A 12,715-nucleotide genomic window follows, 5' to 3' on the forward strand; every position below is an offset into this window, starting at 1 on the left:
TGTAGGCTGCTTTGCATTAAATGGAGAAGTTTGGTATACTGATAAAAAAAATAAATAAAGGCTAATTTTACTTAGACTTGATAAAACACAGTACACAGCCAGTTTCAAGCATATTGTGGATGCCGTCAAAAATTGTGATGTCATTTCTCTCTGGCACAATCAACTAGTGTATTTGGGCATTAATTGAATGGCTGCTGCTGAATGGCTGCTGGTGTGACGCCACCAAGGGATAATGCATGAACCTTCTAATTTAAAGCTCAGGTAGAAACACTTGACAGCAGCTCGTTTTTGGTTTACATGCTGACAGCATGTATAAACAGGCCTAAAAAGATCATCTTCCTTTTCAAAAAATATATAAAAAACTGGAGGTACTCCAATCATAATTGCCATATCTAATTTGATTCTTAGAAGTTGAGAGTATGCCTATTCTGTTTGGAGTCCCTACAAAAATAAACATAAAAGGAATGAACAAAGTCAAATACAGTTTACTAAGTGGATCGGTGTACTTCCAGATAGGAGGAAGCTAGGGATACTTTTTCAGTACTGATGTGAGATTCATGTACAAGATATTTAAAGAACCCAATTTTTAAGGAATTATGACTTGAAAAGGCCTTCATACATGTTTTTAAGGCATAATAAAATATAGTTACAAAAGTCACTTTGCTTCTTGCCTGGAATCATAAAACTAACACACCCAATTACAAACTTTATTCAGCTTTTGCCAAACATGCACACTGTTTCTAGCAACTTTCACTAACATGTGAGCAGTATTAAAACATAAAAACATTAAAATGGCAGCAACATTTCCAACATTTAATGTGCTTTCAGAATTTTTTCATATTTTTTCCTATGCAAAGAACCAGTCATGTTTCAGTGGGACTAATCATTGTTGACGTACTAAATCAAATAGTGAATGTCCCTTAAACTGACATCAGTTCCCCCTTAGTTAACCACTTTGTGCCTGCTTTTGTCACACCTTTCAAATGCAGACGTCTGCAATTGCTAGTCTATTGTATGTTCTGTCTGACAAATATCTAGGCCGAGACTAAGTGGCAGATGACTCATAATTTTATTGAAATTAGTAATCACTTAAGTTATTCAAATATGTGTGTGTGTGTTTATAGATCCAAGACAGGTACAAGTAAAAAGTTGACAAAACTAGTCAAAACACTAGTTTACACACACACACACACACACACACACACACGCGCATGTATGTATGAGGAGCCACAATGAAATGTATTAAGGAAATGTGCAACTACTAAAAAAGTAAACATTAAACCACATTACAATATTTGCAACACTCATAAATCTTTAGAACAGTCTGCATAGCTTTAAAGTATCATATATCTTTTGCACAAGGCAGACTTTACATTCCTGGGTTGTGGTATGCACTTTATAGTCAAGTTTCATTAGGAACCAATGGCAGATAAGGAATACTTGATCAAACTAATCTGCCCAGTTTTCTAGCTGCTCCACAACTTGAAGATCTGGCATAACTAAAAGCATTTTTTCCCTATTCCTCATAGGACATGTCTAACATCAGTCACAAGTAGTCCTAAATCAAGTTACTGCTTTTAACACTACTACCTTTCTAGGAAGGTGGCACCATCACCCTTTCTGTGAAATAATACTTCCTCGTCTTTCCCCATTGCCATCTGCTGTGATTTAGGAGCATGCCTTCTAGTACTCATATATCTTTTATTTGTTTTTGAAAGATGTCAACAGGTGGACTATATGTTTTGCTTTGACATAATTATTCTATTGCGGTGGTGGTGCTGTGGTAGCATTGTCGCCTCACAATAAGACGTTGTCATGTTCGATTTTCTGCTAGAGCGTCTTCTGTGTGGAGACATGCATGAATGGGCGTACCATCATTGAAGGTTGTGCGTCAGCGGCAACTCGGTATGTAAAAATCTACTGCCAATCATTAGCGGACCGGAGTTCCACTGTGGCGACCCCCTAACTGGGAAAAGCCGAAAGACACAACAACATTCTATCTACTATATACATACATATATAAAATGTTTTTTAGCAGCTGTTTTATAACTTATAGTACAAACCATATACCATTTCATTCTTCAGACTAGCCTCAGTCAAGTCTATTTTATGTGTATTGCTTTCCAGGGTAGAGCACTAATCTCCATGGATCTTTAACAGGCTCAACCCAGGAGGAGTGATTGGTTAAGTGATTTGCTCGGAGTCACAGAGTTAGGCAATGGAGGCTGAGGGAATCAAACCTTGTACCACTGAACCACAGGAAACAGCTCATTAACCACTCCTTAATCCTCTAGGCCAGCTGCCAGGCATTTTTTTCATCTTATTCTATATTTTTTCAGTAATGAGTTTTCTGAAACTGCACACAGTAATCCGTTCAGGAGCCTTACCAACTGTCTACACAGAGGGAAAATACAAGTATTTTATTTTCTGCTTGTGTTACATCTTCATATGCATTTCAGCATTCCGCCAGCCCTCCTTTCTGCTCTTGCACATATGGTGTTCACATGGTAAGAATAACCTGCAAATCTATATTGTTTTATTATTTTTTGCTATTGCTGTCTCCCTTCCAACTGTATTTTCCTTTCTTGGATTTTACTTAAAAGAATGATTATCTTGGTTTCTGTGTCAGCTGAATTAAACATCCCATACCTTAGAACAAGCCTCCAGTTTTACTAAATCTTGTTTTATCTTTTTTACACAATCTTGTGTATCTGACCTGCTGCATGCATTCATGCTATCAGCAGTCTGGTAAACTTTTCATTTCAGATCTTTTGCAATGCTATGGACCAAGACAAGGAAAAGGATCGAGTTCCCTTGGTGGTCCTTTTGGTACCCCACTGGTTAGTATCCTTTGGCCTTCTGCATACTATTGTCCAGCCAGTGCTCTACCCATAGTGCCACAGGAGGTCTCACTGCTAATCTTTCTAGTTTGTTCAGTAAACATAACAATATTGTATGGCAGTTAATGCTTTGGTTGCATCTAAGCAGGCTATGTCCACAGCCACTTTCTGATCTAATACCCCAACAAGTCAAAGAGCTAGTAGGGTAAGAAGTATGACAGTGTAGGAAAATGTCATTTATGTGCATCAGACTCTCCTATTACATAAAAATAAATTGTTAGATGCATAGCATATATTTCTTAAGAAATCGTCCCACCTGGAAGGACAGTTCTTTTGGCTTTTCCTGGTTAGAGGTCGCCACAGTGGATCACCTCTCTGCTCATGATTGGCAGTAGAGTTTGTATGGTGTTGAGTTGCCAGCCTGGCGCCCAACCTTCCACGGAAGGCATAAACATGCACACACTCATACCTAGGGCCAATTTAGAGTGTCCAATCCACCTACAGCATGTCTTTGGGATGTGGGAGGGAACTGGAGCACCTGGAGGAAACCCATGTGACCACAAGGAGGACATGCAGACTCTGCACAGAAGGCACCCCAGCTGAGAATTGAACCGGAGAGCCTCTTGCTGTGAGGTGACAATGCTAACCACTGCACCACCGTGGCCACCCCACCTGGAAGGACAATTACACCTTATTAAAAATCTGAAGTGACACTGTAACATTTAAAAAACAGAGCAAAAGAATTGTTTGGCATCTGTCTTGGGAATGCATGCAAAGACAATTGGGTAAAGGAATGGCACAAACCTCTATTTCAAATAATTATCACCGCTTACAATCTATGCAAGACTATGTACAGTCTGGATACATTTATCTCACAAATAGAAAATATCAGACATAGGAGTACTTTTCTTGTTCACTGCTGAAGCATGTTTCATTTTATGTTACTTTCATAGATAAGGGCCATCTATATTAACATACGTGCCCAATGCAATGCTAGATGCACTGATAATAATTTTATTTGTCAGCTTAGTGTTCAAGAAAGAGCCAAGATAATTAAAAAAAAAGAAAAACTTGCTGAGAACACCTCTGTTTTTAACCACATGACTTTAAAACATGGATAGTGGCTGCAAATAAATGAAATCATCTTTGGAATGAATACGTGATCAGGGAGCAGAGTAGAAAACATTGGTCTGAGACATGAAGGGATTGGTTAGTTTCCAATATAAATATCTGTAGACTTTCAGTTGTATAGTTCACCTCTTCTGCATTTATCACATGACACTGATACCTCTCACATGTCCCTGTTTTTCAGTGAAAATTTAATTCTGTCCCTCTTAATCCCTCCTAAAACTGGTGACTTTTGGAGAAAAGGTGATGCATTACACTTAATAAATAATGGCAATAATTAAAATTATAGGCTTTTTTTATTTCAGAAAATGTACATCAATTTGCATTTGTCTTATTCTGTCGATGCTTCAAGTTCTGTTGCAATTTGTCCCGGATCCGTTGAGAGCTATGATCACTGAATGTGATTCAGAATGACAGCAGGGTAGTCTCTGCAACTCTCATTACCACAACTGCTTCTGCCTACAAAAACAAATTGCATATTAGTATTCCTAAAAAAATGATGGCGTGTCACCTACAACACCTGTTTTGATCTAATGCGGGCAAAAGGGGCTGTTGACTTCAAAGCAGGGAAACAACTGATTGTATAGGGCTAATTGGAATGTGTGGGCCTCTGTTCAGGGAAGGGTCAACTCTGAACATGGTTATGGCCTTAAATATAAACAACTGGTTGCACACCGCTGCTCATAGTAAGTAGTTTACCAGGAATAAGCTTCCTTTTCAGTCAGACTATGTGCCAGAGATATTTTGAGAAAGAGTATATTTCGAACGTATGCTGTGGTTGAAAATGTTCCCCTATGACATTACAAAACCAAGCAACTTCAAGCACAGAACTGCTGATCCTGGTTACACAGAACTACTGATTAAAACACTCATATAAGTTAAACGCAAATTTTCACATATGTTAGTTTTATGCAATGATAACACATGAAAATTAAAGAAAGAGAACATGCTTCCTGGCTTTTCCTTACTTTATTAATCCCAATCTAAGGTCACTCCAGGTCTGTGGAAAGAGCAATCATTTAAAACATATTAAAAATGTATTGTTCTTTTTGCAAGGTGGTGTGATTACATTACTTCAATTCAAGGTCACATGCATTTCTACCTCAAAGTTGTTAATTTATTGTAGGAGAAAGTAGAGACCAATGAAGAGAGAAATGGCTAGTAAATTGGATTAAAATTGTTGATGAGCCAAGCCAAGAGAAGATTTAACATGTCCGTTAAACAGGCACTGTAACACAAGCTATGTAACCCTGTCAAATTCCACCAATTCTTGGTAGAAATACAGCATAACTAGTATAACTACTAATTGTGCAGCATATCAAACACAGGGCTATCCAAATAAAGTCTTATCATCTCATCTCAGAGTTGGGGGGGGGGGGTTAAAGGAAAACTCTGGAATGTTGCACCTTAAGGTATTATTTAAACCAGTTCAAATCATTAATGGCTGGTCATAATATGACTCACTGTGGTCGAATGTGCCAAAGACAAAAGGTGGTAGTGGATTATAGAATACAGATTTAACAGATTACATACTCCTGTTTTATGCTCAGCTTTATAATCACCTGTTCCATTTCTGGTAGACTACTATTCAAAACTAGACCTCCAGACAGGTTAACCACATATGTGGTAATTTTATTGACAGTCAGGAACTTAGGGTTTCTGTTAGGAAATCCACTACATTAAACACAGCCTGATATAATCAAAAATTCTAATGCTCTGACTTGCTTAGTGAAAGTAACAGAAATATGTTTTGAAATGCAAGTCATTTAATAATTTAAAACATATTTTTGTCTTTTGCTTCTGCCATGATTATAATGTATAAAACTAACTGCTTCTTTTGCTCCTTCTAGGCCTCTCCCCAGTAATGAGTTTTCACAAACACACAAAGGCACATACACACAATTCTTTTCAGACACACAAAGTAAAGCTGAGTTTTGCCTTTGAAGTGTGCACTGATATAAATTACACTGAAGATGTCACTGAGTGAGTTAATGCTTTTAAAAGAGTCTAAGGAAGGCTATGAATAGACAAGAAACAAAATTGTATAGTGCACAGTAACAGACTATGAGACCACAGACTGCCTGTTGTCTTCCACTGAGCTAGCCAATAGTCTGTCCATTGTGGGTAATGTTTTTCAGCTTCAAGCCCTAGACTGTCAGTTTAGGATAATGATTATGTGTATTCTGGCAGTTTCTTAGCTCATAAAAAAAAAATCTTCCAAATGTAAGTAAATGTTGTTGTCTGATAAGAGGCATCTTTACCTATCACATTGAACCATTGATTTATAATCTTAGTTTATGCTGTAGATTATGACATGCTATTCATCTCTCCTTCTAAATTTAGGGGGTCTACTGTGTGTGAATGTTCCAAGCCATCAGTCTCTCTGCTCTGCACACACCTCATGCCTCCATCATCCCATTAGGGAATTGTGTGGACATCTAACAGCAGCTTTGTGAAAAGTTTCCTAAAGAAACTGCTGGTTCTTTTTCCCTTCCATCTGTTCTACATCATGTGATTGTCTGGGCAGTTTATTACACAACCTTGTAGTACAGTCAAATGGCTAAGGTAATGAACTCTTAATAAGCTGCAGTTTGCAGACTTTGGTTTGATTCTCACCCCTACACTTTTATACTGTGTGAGTTTTAGCAAATTTATTTATTTATTTGTATTTATTCATTCATTTTGGTAACCGGGGAACACTGATCTAAATGTACCTATTTCAGTCTCGGCCCAGACAAATATAAATTATAGTAAACAAGCAAGTTAACAAGAAGTATTATGAATACAAACAAAATGTTGTGTAATGATAGCAATGACTCAATAACAATAATAATAATAAAGTACACAGTATAAGGGATAATAGGAAGAGATGGTTAGAGGAAGCTGGAATGACTTAACTACCCACTTTCTTAGGCTGTCCAGGAAATCCAGCACTTGTCTCCTTGTCTACAATTGTAGTAGTTGTATTGTGGGGTGATAAATCCAGTTACAGAAATAAATGTTCTTTGTTTTTTCTCTATCCTTTCCCCTTTTCTATGAAAGATATAATTCTGTGATAGTTAATCAGTTCATTCACGCAGAACCATATTTGTCAATTGGTGACCTAGGCAGATCCCAGACGGACACCTCTCATCCCAAAGCTGAGGACCAAAAAAAGTCTTTGGGACAGCAAAACTATCAGTGAGCATCGACAATTTTCTTGCTGCAGTTACTAACTTCAAAGGACACTGAAATCTATCATTTTCTTCCTGAAACTATCAGAAATCTCAGAGTGGAAATGTATTGCAAAGAATCAACATATTGAGGAAGTGCAGCAGAGGGGCAGGGAATTGTTACTTATGCCAAATTGATTTTAGTATGTCACTCTATGCTACATGCTAGCGGTTTGACACTGTCCTGATTCTCCTTTTGCATCCTTTGAAACATGCAAGGCAAGATTTGCCATAAACTTTAGTGTTGCCCGCAGCAGTTGCCAAGGTTGCAGATCTGCCTCTGATGCCATAAGCAGGTCATCTGTTATGCATGGAGTAATGACAGTACTGCAGAGTATACATAATCTTACTTGACTGTCCATAGTAATCTAGGTGATCATGTCCAGCAGTGTTGTACTGTTTTGTTGTACATAAAACAGTAGTTTCATTATATGCAAGGCATTATCACTACATATCCATCCTGAGAGGACAGACATTCAAGAGCCATATAGCCTTTCACAGGATGTGTACAGTTGTTGAACATTTGCACCATGTGTTTCCTACTGACACAACGATTGTTGTGGTACATACTACAGAAGCATCCATTTGCAGAGACTTGCATGGATTATACTTCAAACAAGGGCTCCATCACTTTGCTACTAAAATAAATGGATATATTAAGGAAGTTATCAACTACTAAACAACCTGTTTAGCAATACTATGGCTGTACAGCACATCTAGGAGCTATGACCAGCTGTGCAAATGCACTGCCATAAGAATATGCACATTAAAAGTCCTTGTGTAAATGCTTTATGTCATGGTCTTAAGCAGGATGTCATGGTCATCAGCAAACACCACTGCTGTGCAGGTGTTCATAGTACTAAATCCATTTTTATCCTCTCTGACCTTACCTAAGGTACTTTATCTGAGTTGGTGCAGTACTTACTGAGGCATGCTCCTGCATATGTTTGACATGTGACTGTCCTTAGCCTACTCTGTTGTTTACAGCAGTTACAGAGGTACAGTAAAGGAAATGACTTACAGTACACAAAATATGTAGTCACAACACGTAAAGGAATTGACTTATAGTACACAAAATTTGCAGTCACAATATGTAAATGAATTGACTTTCACTACACAAAATCTGCAGTCACAACATGCAAATGAATTGACTTACAGTACACAAAATCTGCAGTCACAACAGGTAACATAATGTCTGAGTATTGCCACCCTAGACATTAGCTTTAATGATCATTTATCTCATTTAGACTTTAATAACATAAATCCAAAGGACTAAGTCTTAAGCTCTTTCAAATATATTATATGCTAGAGTATTTTAATCCTTATTATTCAGGATTTGACAAATGTAAGAAAAATGTATATCTCTAAAAATGCAAAACAAGTCAGACTTCAACACTGTCCAAGACATTTCTGGCAGTACATCAGTCATCTTGCTAAAGGACACAAAACACAAACTCACTTCAACTAAATATAAATGAAAATCGAATTGATCCTCCAGCTATGTCTTTCAATTTTATATTGAACTACAGGTGGTACCTCACAATTCAACCACCTCGCAACTTGACCGTTTCGCAATTCAACCTCGCTTCCGGCTGCCTGGGCCTCCTGCAATGCAACCACCATCTTGCAATTCAACCCGGAAAGGAGTCTGAAAAGTTATTCATTGTTTCCTGTTGTTGTTGTGTTGTTTATGTAGTGCAGTTGTTTCTTTTAAGTATTGCAAAGAAGTGAAAAAAATGGGGGTAAAGAAGACTGATACTAGCAGGAAAAATAAGTGGCTGAGCATTGAAAAGAAGACAGAAATCATGGGTAAAATTGAGAGAGGAGGTAAAATAGGACAAATAGCAGAACAGTATGGTGTGCCGAGGTCTACAGTCTGAACATTCTGGAAAAATAGAGATGTATCATGGTTGCTAAGGTGTCAAAGGAGCAACAAAGGTTTTTGACAAACACAGAAAAACAATTCATGAAGTTATGGAAAAGATGTTTCTTGCCTGGATCCAGGTGAGGTAGATGAAGGGAGATCCAATAACTCAGACCATGATCTGCGAGAAAGCTAAGCTCATCTTTGAAGACCTACAAAAAACCCCTCCAGGAAGTAGGTCACAGCAAACAGAAGAATTTAAAGCAAGTAGGGGATGGTTCCACAATTTAAAAAAGAAGTGGGGTCCACAGTGTTCTGAGACAAGGAGAGGCAGATAGTGCTGACCAAGAAGGTGCACAGAAATGTGTCAAGAAATTTGAAGAATTGATAGAGAGAAAAGGCTATCTGCCAGAATAGATTTTTAATTGCGATGAAATGTGGCTTTTCTGGAACAGATTGCCAAGTAGGACTTGCATAACCCAAGAAGAAGCTAGGATTCCAGCTCACAAGCCCATGAAAGATAGGTTCACTCTCTTCCTGGCAGCGAACGCCAGTGGAGACTTCAAGCTGAAGCCTCTGCTGGCGTACCACTCAGAAAACCCAAGATGCTTTGGAAAAAAATATATAAAATCAAAGCTACCTGTAATGTGGAAATCAAACACCAAAGCGTAGGCAGACCAGTCAGTTTTCAAGGATTAGATTTTTGAGAAGTTTGCTCAAGTGTCAAGAAGTACCTGACAGAGAGCAATTTTCCAATGAAAGCCCTTCTTCTTTTAGACTACACCTCACCCACCCACGAGAGTTAGAGGAAATTCTTCAGATAGACTATGATTTCATCAAGGTTCAGTTCCTGCCTCCCAACCCAACTTCTCTCATTCAGCCTATGGATCAACAAGTCAATGCCTTCTTCAAGAAGCTCTACCCAAAAGCACTCTTGTCAAGGCTCTTCAGTGTGATCTATTCTTCAGATAAAACACTGAAGGAATTCTGGAGGACCGAGTTCAACATTCCTCATGCCATATAATTCATCAAAAGTGCCTGGGATGGAGTGTCGCAGAAATTGTCAGGGCCCATTGAGGCTATGTTTATGGCCTTAGTGAGCACAGCCAGGAGGAAAGTGGTTCCTTCCTTTTCCTGGGGAAATTGTGGATGAAGCAGCTGAAGTGCTGCAGGACATCATTTCCACAGCAGAGCACCTGGACATACGGGAGAGGGATGAGGCGGATGTGGAAAAACTGCTAGAAGACCATGATGACAAACTCACCATGGAGGAACTTACAGCACTTTGCATTGAGCAGTTTAAGAAAAAGAAAGGGAAATTACTTCTGAAGATGAGAACACCAGGGAAAAAGGACCTATGCCAACAGCTCACATTAAAGAACTTTATCCAACTGGGAGAAGGTGCAGGCTACAGTCTTGCAGTGGCAACCAACACAGGTAACATCAACAGGATGATGGATTTGTTTAACACCACAATCATGCACCACTTCAAGACCATCCTGAAAAAGAGGGAGAGACAAGTCACCTGGGACAATTTTTTTTTTCACTTACACCTGCCAAAAACAGAGGGAACATGCAGGACAGGGTGAAGAAGTCTCCCCTTCCAACAACCAAAGACTAAGTGGACTCTGTAAATAGTGTAACTATGGTGACATGTTCAGTTTCTGGCATGGACACTGGTGGGGCTTGGCAGAGAGACCGGGAACAAGTGCATGATGCTGACTCACCTGAATTAATGAGCCAAGTAGAGGAGCCACTGAGCAAAGTCCTGGAGAGGGATTAAAAAAAACAGACACACCAGTATGCACTGTATTGTGTGTTGTTATTTCTTTTGGGGTGTGGATCGGAAACCGTTATACGATTTTTAAGTTATAATTTATATCACATTAAAGTGAACTAAATAAAACATTAATCATAATCAGAGACAACAGGTATTCATTTCATAACTGCTATCGCACAATGATGTAATGAATATGGATTTTAGCTGGATAGGAAACATGTTAGCCTGCATTCTTAGATGGACTTAAAATCAAATAAATGTGTATGTGACATATGAGCCATAGTTTTTGGAATGTATAGTAGTCCTCCATTCCTTGTCCATCCCTCCTCCATTCAAAAGACGTTCTACACTTCATATCATGGTGAGTTACATTTTGTTTTTAAATCTTTAGTGTATTTTGGTCTGGGAATGAATTAAACTATTTTTCATATATTTGTATGGGAAATGGCGTCTTGTAATTCAACCATTTCGCAATTTAATTGCCATTCCAGAACGGATTATGGTTGAATTGTGAGGTACACCTGTATTATGGAATTGCCTACTTGATAGCAAAGAAATCCTTATTAGTTCCAAAACTATAGTCATGATTCCAGGAACTCCCAAAGGCTGGACACTAACCAGGAAGTTTTCATCAAAGATGATCAAGGCCTCCTGGTAACATTAACGTTACAAAATAAAAATTTCTAGGAATTCATCTTGATCAGCATCTTCATAGATTCATAGGTTCATATGTACGTACTAGGCTAACTACTAGCAGGGCCTTTAAAAAGCCTAGCCATGCAATGCAACCCAGTTTTGTACCTATGTATTATGGGTGTTTATTAACTGGAGTATGTTAGTTAGGAACTTTCTAGAGGTTATGTGGGAGTGGGAGCATGTTAGTTTGGGCATTACTGTCTAACTCTATCAGGGATGTGGGGACCAGACCCAAAGAGAATTCCAATTTTTCATACATTGGTCATGCTTACATTTTAATAGTGTTTCGGGATGAACTCTGCTTCACATGGATGGGAAGTCTGTTCCAGAGCATAGGCATCCTCTAACACACTTATCTGTCTCACCAGCATGTTTTACTTATGTCACAAGCAGAATTTAAATATTTGGATCTAGTGGTTCTAATGCTGTTCATTTTGCAGATGTGCAAAAGGTCCATCAGAGCTGGATCTGAGGATGCCTTGTATGCCAGGCATATATTGCCTCTCAGTAACCTGTAGGAGACAGAGTATAGAGATAGGGCTTTAAAGCAATCTCTATAGGACAATGCAGTTATACCCTGGATTTGTCTGGTAAGGAACCTTTGTGGGAGTTCTAGCTGTTGCATATGTCTGGTCAGGTACATGCCAAAGGGGTCATTATACTCAATGATGGGCCTAATAAGGGCTGGATAAAGTGGCACTTTGACTTCCTTGGACCTGGATACCATGCCCTTACTTATAAGCTGGATGACGTAGAAAGATTTTCTTACTACCTTGGCCACATGTTGGTCAAAGGTCATATTATTGTCTACATATGTTCACAGATCCCTGAGTACTGGATTAGCACTTAGAGGTGTGTTATTGATGGAGTAATCAGCCTGGGTGGCAGTTTTCCCAAAAGGCATTATAATGCATTTTTTTGGCACTGAGTTTTAAACCATAACTTTGGCACCAGTTATTGTATATGTTAGACCCTTTTGTAAGCTGTATGTGTCATGAGTGAAATCTATGATAGCTCCTTGTGAAGTGTGATAACCATTGTAGCCCTCAGTTCTTATGATACAAAGCCTGTTTTGAGGCTATAGTTGAAAAGTGACTCATGTGGTCCTAATAGGTATTTGTTAAGGTATTTAGGAGGCAACCTAGGAAATTGTCAGGGCCCATTGAGGCTATGTTTATGGCCTTAGTGAGCACAG

This window comes from Protopterus annectens, chromosome 5.part1 (assembly GCF_019279795.1).
Source record: "Protopterus annectens isolate FY-2018-M chromosome 5.part1, PAN1.0, whole genome shotgun sequence".
NCBI classification, from domain to species: domain Eukaryota; kingdom Metazoa; phylum Chordata; order Ceratodontiformes; family Protopteridae; genus Protopterus; species Protopterus annectens.